Source organism: Rhinopithecus roxellana, chromosome 2, assembly GCF_007565055.1.
Source record: "Rhinopithecus roxellana isolate Shanxi Qingling chromosome 2, ASM756505v1, whole genome shotgun sequence".
In the NCBI taxonomy this organism is placed as follows: domain Eukaryota; kingdom Metazoa; phylum Chordata; class Mammalia; order Primates; family Cercopithecidae; genus Rhinopithecus; species Rhinopithecus roxellana.
Genome location: NC_044550.1, coordinates 159,579,599 through 159,593,903, shown reverse-complemented (window position 1 = coordinate 159,593,903; position 14,305 = coordinate 159,579,599).

The window sequence follows — 14,305 nt, the reverse complement described above, 5'->3', positions numbered from 1 at the left end:
ATTTTTTTTTTTTTAAACAGAGCTTTGTTCTTGTTGTCCAGGCCGGAGTGCAATGGCACAATCTCGGCTCACTGCAGCCTCCGCCTCTCGGGTTCAAGCAATTCTCCTGCTTCAGCCTCCCAAGGAGCTGAGATTACAGGTGTGTGCCACCACTCCCAGCTAATTTTGTATTTTTAGTAGAGATGGGTTTTCACCATGTTGGTCGGGCTGGTCTCAAACTTCTGACCTCAAGTGATCCACCCACCTCGGCCTCCCAAAGTGCTGGGATTACAGGCATGAGCCACCGTGCCCAACCTGGGACATTTTTTTTTTAAGTTATCTAATCCCCCAAATTAGCTCCATCTAAAATGACACCTGATTTGCTGACTTCATGAAGTGCTCATGTCATCTCTTCTTTATAATTCCTTGCTGGGCTCACCTGCCCCTTTCAGCCCTTTTTCCACATCCCAGGCATAGTTTCAGCACTGTTTAGTGGACTGATGTCACTCACCAAAGATGCAGATGGCATATGGCTAGAAGAGACAGTTATGTTATAGGAGACAGATTCAAAAGAGACAGTTAATGTGATAGGAGATGGATCCAAAAGATAGTGAGAGACTGCCAAGCTGTCTTGAAAACAAGAGGAAATGTCAATATCATATCAAGTTTGAACACAAAGTCCTGCTGATGGGTTTTTTAAAAATCAACATAAATACAGAAAATCTGACAACAGTTTATATTACAAGTGTCTGAGGATCTTGGTACATTTATTCACTCGACAGTATTGATATTGATGTAGTGCTGGGACTAAAGCAGTGAGCTGACAAAAATCCCTGCCCTCCAGACATTTCATTCTCCCAGCAGCTGAGGATGAAACATACTGAGCAGGCTTGTGATGGAGCTATTTGAAAAGTGAGCACGGTGGCCAGGCGTGGTGGCTCATGCCTGTAATCACAGCACTTTGGGAAGCCAAGGAGGGAGGACTGCTTGAGTCTAGGAGTTCAGCCTGGACAACATAGTGAGACCCTCTCTATTTCCAAAAATAAAAATAGAAAGTCATCAGGGCCATAGCCTTTGAACTGATCACTGCCTTCAGTCATATGCAGACCATCATGCCAAGAAGGGGGCAGAGTGTGCCGGGCTCAGTGGCTGATGCCTGTAATCCCAGTATTTTGGGAGGCTAAGGTGGGTGGATTACCTGAGGTCAGGAGTTCAAGACCAGCCTAGCCAATGTGGTGAAACCCCGTCTCTACTAAAAACACAAAAATTAGCTGGGCATGGTGGTGAGTGCCTGTAATCCCAGCTACTCAGGAGGCTGAGGCAGGAGAATTGCTTGAACCCAGGCAAAGGTTGCAGTGAGCCGAGATCATGCCTTTGAACCCTAGCCTGGATGTGAAGAGTGAAATTCTGTTTAAAAAAAAAAAAAAGAAGAAGAAGGGGCAGGGTGAATTCAGTTTTGCTTCTAAGTGTAGATTAGGATTGACTTTAATCAAGACAGATGTGTTTCTTCTTCTTCTTTTTTTTTTTTTTTTTTTTTTTTTTGAGACAGAGTCTTGCTCTGTCACCCAGGCTGGAATGCAATGGCGGGATCTTGGCTTACTGCAACCTCCACCTCCTGGGTTCAAGCGATTCTCCAGCCTCAGCCTCCCGAGTAGCTGGGATTACAGGTGCCCGCCACCACGCCCAGCTAATTTTTTGAATTTTTAGTAGAGATGGGGTTTCACTATGTTGGCCAGGCTGGTCTCGAACTCAGGCAATCCACCCACCTCAGTCTCCCAAAGTGCTGGGATTACAGGCATGAGCCACTGCGCCCAGCCAGATGTGTTTCAAGAAGTCAAAGTGCAGGCTTTTGTACGCATCTGCATTTTTTCTGTGACAGAGTCCATAGCTTTTGAAAGTGTTTCAGAAGTATCTATAATGTCTTTAAACCATGATCTATCAGGTGGCAACCATAATGTTACTGACAATAATCAGGCTTAGTCTGAAAGACCATCTCTCAGGAATACTGTAAATGAGATTCCTATATGGAATTTAGCAGGTTGAGAGTGGGGGTGGGAAGAAGGGAGATTAAGTATCTGGGTCACAAAATTCACTTGCATTATTTTCAAATGCACAGAGGAAAATATAGCTCCTTTATCTTGACTATAATTAATGTGGTCATTTTATGAGTAAATAAATAGTAGCTTCAGGAAGGGGGCTGGTCACAGGAAAAGACCAAGGCAGAATTAGTGGGTTGGGACTTCCAGCCCCACCCACACCCATGACTTCTGGGAGGAAAGAGGGGCTGAAGGTTAAGTTGATCACCAATGGCCAATGCTTAATCAATCATGCCTACATAATGAAGCCTCGGTAGAAACCCAAAAGAACTGGGTTTGGAGAGCTCCCAGATGGCTGAGTATGTGAAGGTTCCTGGAGGGAGGTGCACCCAGGGACAGCATGCAAGCTCCGTGCTCCTTCTCCCATACCTTGCTCCATGCATCTCTTCATCTGTATCTTTTGTGATATCCTTTGTAATAAACCAGTAAATAGAAGTGTTTCCCTGAGTTCTGTGAGCTGCCCCAGCAAATTAACCAAACCCAAAGTTGTGGGTTTGGCTAATTTGAGGCCAATCAGTCAGAAGTTCCAGAAACCTGGACTTGTGACTAGTGTCTGAGGGCGGAGGGACAGCTTTGGGGACTGAGCTCTCAGCCTATGGGACCTGATGCTATCACCAGGTGGATAGTGTCAAAACTGACTTAGAGCATACCCAGCCGGTATCTGCTGCAGAGCTGACTGCTTATTGGTTGATGGAGGGAAATTCCCCACATTTGGTCATCGAAGTCTGCTGTATTAATTGTTGTTGAGAGTAGTTTGAGAGCTGAGAAAAACACTGAGTTCTTTCCTCTCAGAGGTCATTCATTATCTTATGTGGGCCAGGCACTGTACACTTTCTCCTTAATTCTGACAACAATTATTCAAGATAAATATTAGTATCTTTTTTTTAACAGATGGGTAACTTTAGGTTTGGAAAATTTAAGGAACTTGCTCAGCCCCATTGCTAATAAGTAATGGAGAAAGACTTCAGCCCTGATTTATATGATGTCAAGCCACCACTTTTCCAATACAGCAAGATTATTGCCTTGAATCACCCTTGAGGCTCCTTCTCAGGGTTTCTGCAAGTGGCTGTGCAGGTTGCACCCTGCCCAAGGGAGGTGCAAGTATAGGGGCGAGGGACTAGCCCAAGTGTCCCTGGCTTCTCCTGGCCTCATCCACAAGGGTGCTTTCTCCTAAAGGGGGCACCTTTTCCTAAGGCTCACAAAGGTGTCCAATGGCCTGCAGTGCACTATCCCTTCCAGCCCACCAGTCCATGCAAAGTCAAAATGTTGGTCATAACATTATTTTATGACATTGATAAGAGTGTGATGATGATTGATTTTCATATGCCCTTTAAAAATAATTATCATATGCATACATTTGTATGATTGCTAATGATATGATATTACTAATACTAACTGCAGGGATCAAAGCCAATACAATTTAGCTGCAATTAAGAAAAGTAATTTGTTATTGGTGAAAAGAAGTTCTACTCTATGTTCACAGCATAAAAAATGAGTAATTGCCAGGGCCGGTGGCTCAAGCCTGTAATCCCAGCACTTTGGGAGGCTGAGTCGGGTGGATCACCTGAGGTCAGGAGTTCAAGACTAGCCTGGCCAACATGGTGAAACTCTGCCTCTACTAAAACTACAGAAAATATTCAGGCATGGTGGTGTGTGCCTGTAGCTCCAGCTACTGGAGAGGCTGAGTCAGCAGAATCGCTTGAACCTGGGAGGCAGAGGTTGCAGTGAGCCCAAATCATGCTATGGCACTTCAGCCTGGGCAACGAGAGCGAAGCTCCATCCAAAAAATGAAAATATAACTAATAACATATACAATTAATCAAGACTTTTGGATAGCAAGGATCTTTCCATGTCAAATCAGAGCAGAGTTATACGTGACAAATATACTTCTCTCTCTCTCAAGAAAAATGTGAAACTATGAAGAGCAAATTAAACAACTCCTCACACTTCCAAAAGCATATAATAAAAATGCTAACTCCTGCTAAGCATTAATTATTAATTATTACTAATAGATTAGCATCACAATTTAGAAAATACTTGCTGGGGTCGGGCGCAGTGGCTCATGCCTGTAATCCCAGCACTTTGGGAGGCCGAGGCAGGTGCATCATGAGGACAAGAGATCGAGACCATCCTGGCCAACATAGTGAAACTCCGTCTCTACTAAAAATACAAAAATTAACCTGGCATGGTGGTGCATACCTGTAGTCCCAGCTACTTGGGAGGTTGAGACAGGAGAATTGCTTGAACCCAGGAGGCAGAGGTTGCAGTGAGCTGAGATTGCGCCACTGCACTCCAGCCTGGCAACAGAGCAAGATTCTGTCTAAAAACAACAACAACAACAACAACAACAAGAAAAAAGAAAATACTTGCTGGGAATTGGGTGCTAACCTACTTAAAATACTTAAATATTAAGCCAGGTTCATCACTGGAAGTCATAGAGGGGAAGGAGGCTATGCAGGGCACAGGGAATCTCAAAGGTGAAATGTGAAATATGATTTCAGGATGTGATACTAGAAAGGGACACAGCAACTCAGAGAAGTCCCTGAACCCATTTTATTTATTTATTTACTTATTTATTTATTTTATTTTTTCTTTTTGAGATGGAGTCTCACTCTGTCACCCAGGCTGGTGTGCAGTGGCATAATCTTGGCTCACTGCAACCTCCATCTCCCGGGTTCAAGTAATTCTCTTGCCTCAGCCTCCCAAGTAGCTGAGACTACAGGCATAAACCACCATGCCCAGCTAATTTTTTTTCTGTATTTTTTTTGTAGAGACAGGGTTTCACCATGTTGGCCAGGCTGGTCTTGAACTCCTGACCTCAAATGATCCGCCCGCCTCAGCTTCCCAAATTGCTGGGATTACAGGCGTAAGCTACCATGCCCGGCTTCCTGAGCTGATTTTAAATGAATTTCTACAGGTGAAATATTTCTCCTTTTCATTTCCTCATGATCCTTTGTTTCCTTTTAGTTTTGGTAGTTTGGGTTGTGAAACCAAGAGTAGAGCTTCTTAACCAATCTATGCAACTAGGACACATGTGAAATCCTTGCCAAATAAATTAGGTTGTATGCTCTCTGTTTCTTACTTTCTTTTCTACGGCAATGTCAACTATGAGTCAGCAATAGTCACAGCTTGACAAAAATAAGGCCAATGAATAACAGAGCGTTTGCCATATGCTAGGCTTTCTGCTAAGTACTCCACATGCATTGTTTCATTTTCATTCTCATAAAAATTCTGAGACGTAGTTGCTCTTATTACCAGTTTTTGGGTTTTTGAACAAAAGTTCTCTGAAACGAAATGTGGAGGAAAGATACTTTATTCCAATGAGCAGTTTGAAAACCAGAGAGATGCAGCCTCCTTCTACCCCTCTGTGATTTTCGAGGATGTACCCAGCTTAATATATATGTATTTGAAGTAGGTGCACACCCCATTCCTGGTCTTGCAAACCAAGGAGACACAGTTTGCAAACTGAGGAGACGCAGCCTTCAGTTTGTGCACAAAAGTTCTCTGAAAAGGAATTTGGAGGAAAGAAACTTTATTCCAGTGAACAGTTTGCAAACTGGGGAAGTAGCTTCAGTGTAAAACAAAAGTGCATTCCAGAGAACAAAGAAAGGGTTCAGGTTTTATAGCAAAACATCCCCCTCAACAGCTTCCCAGTCAGGTTTGTTTATGAAAATAAAGGATGCAAACGTTCTTAGCGCTGATTGACCAACATAGCTGAGTTCTCATTGTTTGGTAGAGCTGCACCCTGATTAGTTTATATAGCTGAGTCCTGATTGGCCAAGGCAGGTGAGCTCTGATTGGTTGCTTCAGATGAGACCTGAAAGTCTCAAAAAAGTGTGGGTTTTGGAGGAATGCAGAGTATATGTTTCACCTCTAATAAGCAAGTGGCTCCTTGGCTATATTCAAAACTTTCCCAGTTAGCCACTCAGGATCCATGTTGAAGGATTGACTCTTTCAGATTAACATTTATTCATTACATTTATTCACAAGTTAAAGAATTAGAAACACAACTTTCTCATTTGTAATATAACCAAGTTGCATAAGATAATCTCTAATTTTCTTTCCTTCTCTAAAATGTTATGACTTTTAATGCTATATAATATATCCAGATTTATAGTGAATAGAGCACCTAACTATATGCCGGGCAACTAAGCTAGGCATTTTCATGAATGCTTTTTGGTAATAGTTGACTACCAGTGTGATTGGAGATGCTGTTACATATACTGACAATTCAGTATTGTGAGGATTTCAACCACCAATTCAACTATATTCTGAATATACTGCATATGCATTTCTCTGATGTTCACGGCTGAGTTCTTGGTTAAATAAAACAAATGTAAAAACATGGCATGTAATTGTTTGCTTTATTGCTTTTTGTTTTGGAAAAAATAATAAGCAACACTAACAAATGACTTTGGAACCACAGTGATTTTTCTTTTGTCATTGACCTCTTGCGGAACAATAAATTGGATGTAATACTTTTTTTTCTTCTAACGTAGCAATTCTTTCAACCTTACAGATTTCAATGGAGTAGGAGGCAGGAGGTGGTGAATAGGGCAAAAAGAATTCTTTCTATTGAAAAGGCGATGTGGCCAGGCTCACACACCTATAATCCTAGCACTTTGGGAGGCTGAGGCTCAGGAGTTTGAGACCAGCCTAGCCAACATGGTGAAAGCCCGTCTCTACTAAAAATAAAAAAATTAGCTGGGCGTGGTAGTTCGTGCCTGTAATCTCAGCTACCTGGAAGGCTGAGGCAAGAGAATCACTGGAACCTGGGAGGCAGAGGTTTCAGTGAGTCAAGATCATGCCACTGCACTCCAGCCTGGGCAACAGAGTGAGACTATAGAAAAAAAAAAAGAGAGAGAGATGTTTGTAAGAGGCCAACAGAAGTTCTCAGCACCAGACCAGGTGTGGTGGCTTATGCCACCTTGGGGTAGGAGGCAGGAGGGAGTGAATAGGACAAAAGAATTCTTTCAATTAAAAAGGAGATGTTTGTCTATTAATATAATCCCAGCACTTTGGGAGGCTGAGGCAGGAGGATCAGTTAAGCCCAGGAGTTCAGGACCAGCCTGGGCAACATAGGGAGACTCCATCTCTATAAAAATATATTTGAAAAAAAAAAAGAAAGAAAAAAAGAAGTTCTCAGCACTGTTGAAGAGAGAAATGAGCCATCCTCTAGTCATCCTGTCTACTTTTGTTGAAGCTTCCCTGGGTGCCACAGCTCGAGTGGCCCACCTGAGAAGCAGCTCCTGATATACCTGCTGTTTATTAACTATGTCATTAAGAGTGATTTCTGTCTCCAAAACAAATTTCTCAAAGTTTTACTTTAGTTTTCAAAAGTAGTGTTCCTATGGTGAGTAGTCAACTGAACCATTTTTAAAGCCCACCTTTCATCGTTTCGTTGTAGTAGGTTATTCCTTGTAATGAAAAAAAAGTTTCTTGAAAATTAATGAATCATTATTTTTTAAATTTTGGTTTGTAAGTATGCCTTTGTTTCTTTAAAGCTCTCATCATGAAGGCCTCATCTCTTTTCTCAGTCATCACTATGGCAAACTTTAACAAGTGATTTAGAATTTACAAAACTGTGGCAAAACCACTGTTATGTACTTCAGAAAGTAAATAGTGGGAATGCATGATTTTTTCAAGTTCCATTCACATAGCAGGTTGTATGCCTTTCAGCAAAAATGAAAATAATAATAATACTTTGAAATAGGTAATATTCCGTTTATTAAAGCTATACATTCACAAAATTTATACCTCCTTAAATTGAAGTTCAGCTTATAAATCTTACTGTTGTGTTTTTAAGTTTAGCAAATTTTAATGATCTCTTTTTAAAAGCTTTGGTTTACTATTTGGTCCCCTTTATGAAAGTACTAAATAAACATCTCCAAACAGCCTATATAACTTAATTTATTTTCCATGCACTTCAATTAACTGGCAAAATTTGATAATTCTTCTAAGTCTAATGAATTAAAGTTAAAATACTGTGAACCTTAAGTTATCTTAAAAATTCTGGCCAGGCGCAGTGGCTCACGCCTGTAATCCCAGCACTTCGGGAGGCCAAGGAGGGCGGATCACGAGGTCAGGAGTTTGAGACCAGTGTAGCCAATGGTGAAACTCCATCTCTTCTGAAAATACAAACAAAAAACTGAGTGTGGTGGCAGGCACCTGTAATTCCAGCTACTCAGGAGGCTGAGGCAGGAGAATTGTTTGAACCTGGGAGGTGGAGGTTGCAGTGAGCAGAGATCACGCCATTGCACTCTAGCATGGGTGACAGGGCGAGACTCTGTCTCAAAAAAAAAAAAAAAAAAAAATTCCAACCCTGTATATAAGCAAAACATGATTCCAAATCATTGCAAATGCAAGGCTGTCCTGTTTCGCCAGCAGACCAGCTTCTCTTTCATCACCAATCCATAAAATAATAAGGAAGGACAAATTTTAAAATCAAAAATATCAATACCTTGATTTTGCTTCTTTTAAATATTTTTGTACTTAATTCTAAGCTTTGTCAGGGCAAAAAGAGGCTTACTCACCAAGTAAATGATTACATCATCTCTCACAACTTTAGGAATTGCCTTCCCATCTATTTTGGGAATTGACTTCTCAGGAGGTTTGAGATTGCATTGTGACCTTGAGTCTTGCCTCAAATGTCATCTCCTGAATGACGACCCAGTTTAATACTGAAGCCTGCCTTATACCTTATCACTATTGTTCATCTTTACTACCCTGTTCGACAGTCGACGTTTTCTTTTTCTTGTCTTTAACATGCTAAATAATTGATATTTGTGTTATACTTATTGATTATTGCCTGTCTTTCTCCATGAGAATTTCATCTCTATGAGGACAGGATTTTTTTTTTTTTTTAGATAGAGTTTCACTTTTTTCTTTTTTTTTTTTTTGAGACGGAGTCTCGCTCTGTCGCCCAGGCTGGAGTGCAGTGGCGCGATCTCGGCTCACTGTAAGCTCCGCCTCCCGGGTTCAGGCCATTCTCCTGCCTCAGCCTCCCCAGTAGCTGGGACTACGAAGCACCCGCCACCGCGCCTGGCTAATTTTTTGTATTTTTAGTAGAGATGGGGTTTCACCGTGGTCTCGATCTCCTGACCTTGTGATCCGCTCACCTCGGCTTCCCAAAGTGCTGGGATTACAGGCGTGAGCCACCGCACCCGGCCAGAGTTTCACTCTTGTTGCCCAGGCTGTAGTGCAATGGCACGATCTCCGCTCACTGCAACCTCCACCACCTGGGTTCAAGCGATTCTCCTGCCTCAGCCTCCTGAGTAGCTGGGATTACAGGCATGCGCCACCATAGCCTGGCTAATTTTGTATTTTTAGTAGCGACAGGGTTTCTCTATGTTGGTCAGGCTGGTCTCGAACTCCCAACCTCAGGTGCTCCACCCTCCTCAGCCTCCCAAAGTGCTGGGGTTACAGGTGTGAGCCACCATGCCCAGCCAGGACAGGAATCTTTCTAGGGCTTTTGCTCTTTGACAGATGTTAAGCACCCAGAATTGTTCCTAAATTATTTAGAAAATAGGCCAGGTGTGGTGGTTCACGCCTGTAATATGCCAGTTGGAATCATGCAATATATACACATATGTAGGTACAGTATGTATGTATATACATATATATGTATACATTATGTAGCCTTTTCAGGCTGACTTCCTTCATTTAGTAATATGTATTTACATTTCTTCCATGTCTTAGTGCCTTGATAGCTCATTTCTTTTTAGCACTGAATAATATTCCATTGTCTGTGTGTACCAAAGTTTATCTATTTATCTACTGAAGAACATATCGGTGGCCTCTAAGCTTTAGTAATTATGAATAAAGCTGCTATAAATATCCTTGTACAGGTTTTTTTGTGGTCATAAGTTTTCAACTTCTTTGGGTAAATGCCAAGAAATATGATTGCTTAGGCCGGACGAGGTGGCTCACACCTGTAATCCCAGCACTTTGGGAGGCTGAGGTGGGTGGATCACTTGAGGTCAGGAATTTGAGAACAGCCTGGCCAACATGGTGAAACCCTGTCTCTACTAAAAATACAATAAGCTGGGCATGGTGGCACATGCCTGTAATCCCAACTACTCGGGAGGCTGAAGCAGGACAATCGCTTGAACCTGGGAGGCAGAGGTTGCAGTAAGCTGAAATCATGCCACTGCACTCCAGCCTGGGTGATACAGACTCCACCTCAAAAAAAAAAAAAAAAAAAAAAAAAAAAAAAAAAAAAAAACAGTGTGATTGCTAGATTATATGGTAAAAGGATCTTAGTTTTATAAGAAACTGCCAAACTGTCTTTCAAAGTGGCTATACCATTTGGCATTCCAACCAGCATTGAATGACAGTTCCTGTTGCTCCACATCCTCACCAGCATTTGGTGTCATCCATGCTCTGGATTTCGGCCATTCTAATGGGTGTGTATGGTATTTCACCATTTTCTTCTTAAAAGAAAAAAAATCACCTATGACAGATAATAAGCCAATGCTAACTTTTTAGATCAGTAATTGGATTTATAGAAGTTCAGCAAAGAAAGACGTGGGTAGAGGGAGAAGTAAATAAAGTTTCTTGGGAAAGGAACCAGAGCTCAACTAAAAATGTTTCATGCTGGCCAGGAGGGTTACAGGGTGCACGCAGGCAAAGGCAGAAACGCAGGCAAGCACAGTGTGGAAGAAGAGATGAAATCCGTGTGTTCTTCAGACCAGCAGTCCCCAGCCTTTTCGGCACCAGGGACCGGTTTCGTGGAAGACAATTTTTCAACGATTGGAAAAATTGTGTGTTGGGGGGCGGGGGATAGATGGTTTCAGGATGAAACTGTTCCACTTCAGATCAGGCATTACTTAGATTCTCAAAAAGAGTGTGCAACCTAGGTCCCTCGCATGCACGATTCACAATAGGGTTGGCGCTCCTGCGAGAATCTAACGTCACCGCTGATCTGACAGGAGGTGGAGTTCAGGCAGAAATGTTCACTGGCCCACAGCTCAGCTCCTGTGGTGCAGTCCAGTTGGTTCCTAACAGGCCACGGAGCAGTACCGGTCTGTGTGGCCAGGGGTTTGGGGGCGCCTGCTATTGACAATGTACAGACGTACTGAAAACAGTAGAAGGTTGTATATTGACCGATAAATTTTGTAGTACCAGCTATCTTGCAGAAAGTGTTTCCCATGTGCCAGCTACTGTGCTAAACACTTTATCTGCTTTACCTGTATATTATCACATTTAATTCCCACGGCGATTTTTTAACTTTTTACTTTTACGTAGCTTTAGATTTAGAGGAAGTTGTAAAAAAAGTACAAAAACTTCCTATATATCCTTCAGCTAGATTCTCCAAATTTTAAAATTATATCACATTTGGGCCAGGTTCAGTGACTCATGCCTATAATCCCAGCACTTTGGGAGGCTGAGGCGGGAGGATCACTTGAGTCCAGGAGTTCGAGACCAGCCTGGGCAACAAAGTGAGACCCTACCTCCACAAAAAAATGGAGAATTTTAAACTTTTTTTGTTGAAATTTTTATCACATATGCTTTATCATAGTCTCCCTCCTTTTTCTTTCTCTATGTGTGCGTGTGCAAACATCTGTGTGCACAAATTTTTGCTGAACCACTTGACAGTAAGTAGCCAAGGACATCTTACCACTTTACCCCTAAATATGTCCATGTATATTTTCTAAAACTCAACGTACAGCAACCATTATTAGAGTGATGAAAACCGAGAAATCAACACTGGCATAGTTCTGTTATCTAATCTACAGATTTTACTCCAGTTTTGTCAGTGGCTCCTTATGTCCTTTATAGTTCTTGTTGTTTTAGTATTTTCTACTGGTGCAAGGTCCAGGTTGCACTTGGTCTTTATTTCTGTTTGGCCTCCTCTAAATCAGTACAATCCCTCAGTGCTTGTCATTTATGACATTGACATTTTTGAATGACACCGGACATTCTTTTATGGATGTCCCTTAATTTGAGTTTGCCTGATGCTTCTTTATGATTAGATTCAGGCATGTGCTTTCTTGGCAAGAATACCTGCAAGATGACACTGTGCCCGTCTCAGCGCATCTCAACAGAAAGCATGTGTATCTTTCTCTCCCATTGATGATGGTGTTGACTTTAATCATCTAAGAAGTAGTACTGAGAGATTTCTCCACTGTAGTTTCTACTTTTCCCATTTTAATTAGTGTCTTGCTGAAAGATATTTTGAGTTTGTAAATATCTTATTTCTCATCAAATTCTCACCATTCAAACCATGCTTTTAGCATCCATTGTTGATTTTCTGCCTGAATCAGTTGTTACTGTGGTGATTGCCAAATGGTTCCTTTTCTAATCCCATTATTTCTTCTAAGTTTATTGGTTGGCATTCTACTGTAGGGAAGAGCTTTCCTTTCTCTCCCTGATTCATACATTTATATCACTATAGACTCATGAATTCCTATTTTGTTCTATGGTTTACTCTCCATTTCCATCATTATTTATTTTGATACTCAAGTTGTCCCAGATTTGGCTGGTGAGAGTTCTTTCCAGCTAGCTCCTGCTCCTTTTGACATGCCCACATCATTATCTGAGCACTTCCTCACCTATGGCATGGAAAGATTCTAGGTTAATTTAATACTTTCCCCCATCCCAGCCTTGGAATCAACATGGTAGAGCTGTTGTTTTGTTGTTGTTGTTGTTGTTGTTTTTTAACATGGTAGAGTTTTAAGGTAGGTACTGTCACCGTTCCTATTTTATAAATGAAAAAGAGAAGCTCAGGAAATTGTATATGTGGTTAGAGATAACAGAAGAATGAAAGCAACTCAATAATATTTTGCTACCATGCCACACAAAACCATGAAGAAAACACCGTTAAAATAAAAATTGGGCCATTGTAGTGATTTGGGAAGACCAAGGTAACTCCCATTTGGGATTAGGGACCACTGCTCCCTCACCCTGGAGCACTGGCTAGCATGCGAACTCTTGCCAACTTCATCCTTGACAAAGAAACAGAGAAAAAAGAGAAGAGGTCATCAGCAGCTGCTGCAGTACCTGCTGGAAAACCAACTGCACTCCACGCAGGTGTTTAATTGTCAAACACTCAGTGGAAACTTGATTGCACTGAATTTTGAACTGAAAAAATCTTCAATTTTAAGATTTATTAGAAACACACTGTCCGGGTTTTCAAAAATAAATATTTATTATCTGGTGAATGTGATGTATCCTTGCTGGATTTTTACTATGTGACAATACATTTTGTATTGTTTATTGAAAATGTAATAAATTACATCATGATGCAGTAAGACAATTTTTTTTTTTGAGATGGAGTCTTGCTCTGTTTCCCAGACCAGAGTGCAGTGGCACAATCTCAGCTCACTGCAAGCTCCACCTCCTGGGTTCACGCCATTCTCCTGCCTCAGCCTCCCGAGTAGCTGGGACCACAGGCGCCTGCCACCACGCCCGGCTAATTTTTTGTATTTTTAGTAGAGACGGGATTTCACCGTGTTACCAGGATGGTCTTGATCTCCTGACCTCGTGATCCACCCGCCTCGACCTCCCAAAGTGCTGGGATTACAGGCGTGAGCCACCGCGCCCGGCAGTAAGACAATTTTTAGAAAAGAATCCTCTTATCCCAATACCCCAGCATTTTTGACAGCTTTATTGAGCTAGAATTTTTACAGCATAATTTCAGCCATTTAAAATGTACAACTCAAGTGGTTTTCAGTATATTTACAGAATTGTGCAACATCACCACATTTTTAGAACATTTTTACAACTTTTTTTTTGCCCAAAAAAGAAACCTTATGCCCATTGGTAGTCATTCTTCGTTCTCTTCCCCATGCAGCCCTAGGCAACCACTAATCTACTTTTGTCTCTATGAATTTGCCTGTGCTAGACATTTCATATAAATGAAATTACACCATATATGGTTATTGTATAACCAATGACTGGTTTCTTTTACTTAGCCTGGTGTTTTCAAGGTTCATCCATGTTGTGGCATAATATCTCAACATTTTAACTTTTTTATGCTGTCATAATGTCATAATGTCCCTCTTCCCATGCAGTACACAACGGACTTATTTTCATTCTGCTTTCTTCAAATAAATATGTTAAGCATGTTTTTGTTTCTACAGAATTTTCTTCTTTCTAAGTTTTAATGGCTCTACCAGTACTGAATCCCATGACAGTGGAAATTTCCAGGCTTGTCATTTCAGACAATGCCGTTGTTCCAGTAATCCCTACTCATGCCATCATTCAAGATGAATCTGTTTACAAAATCT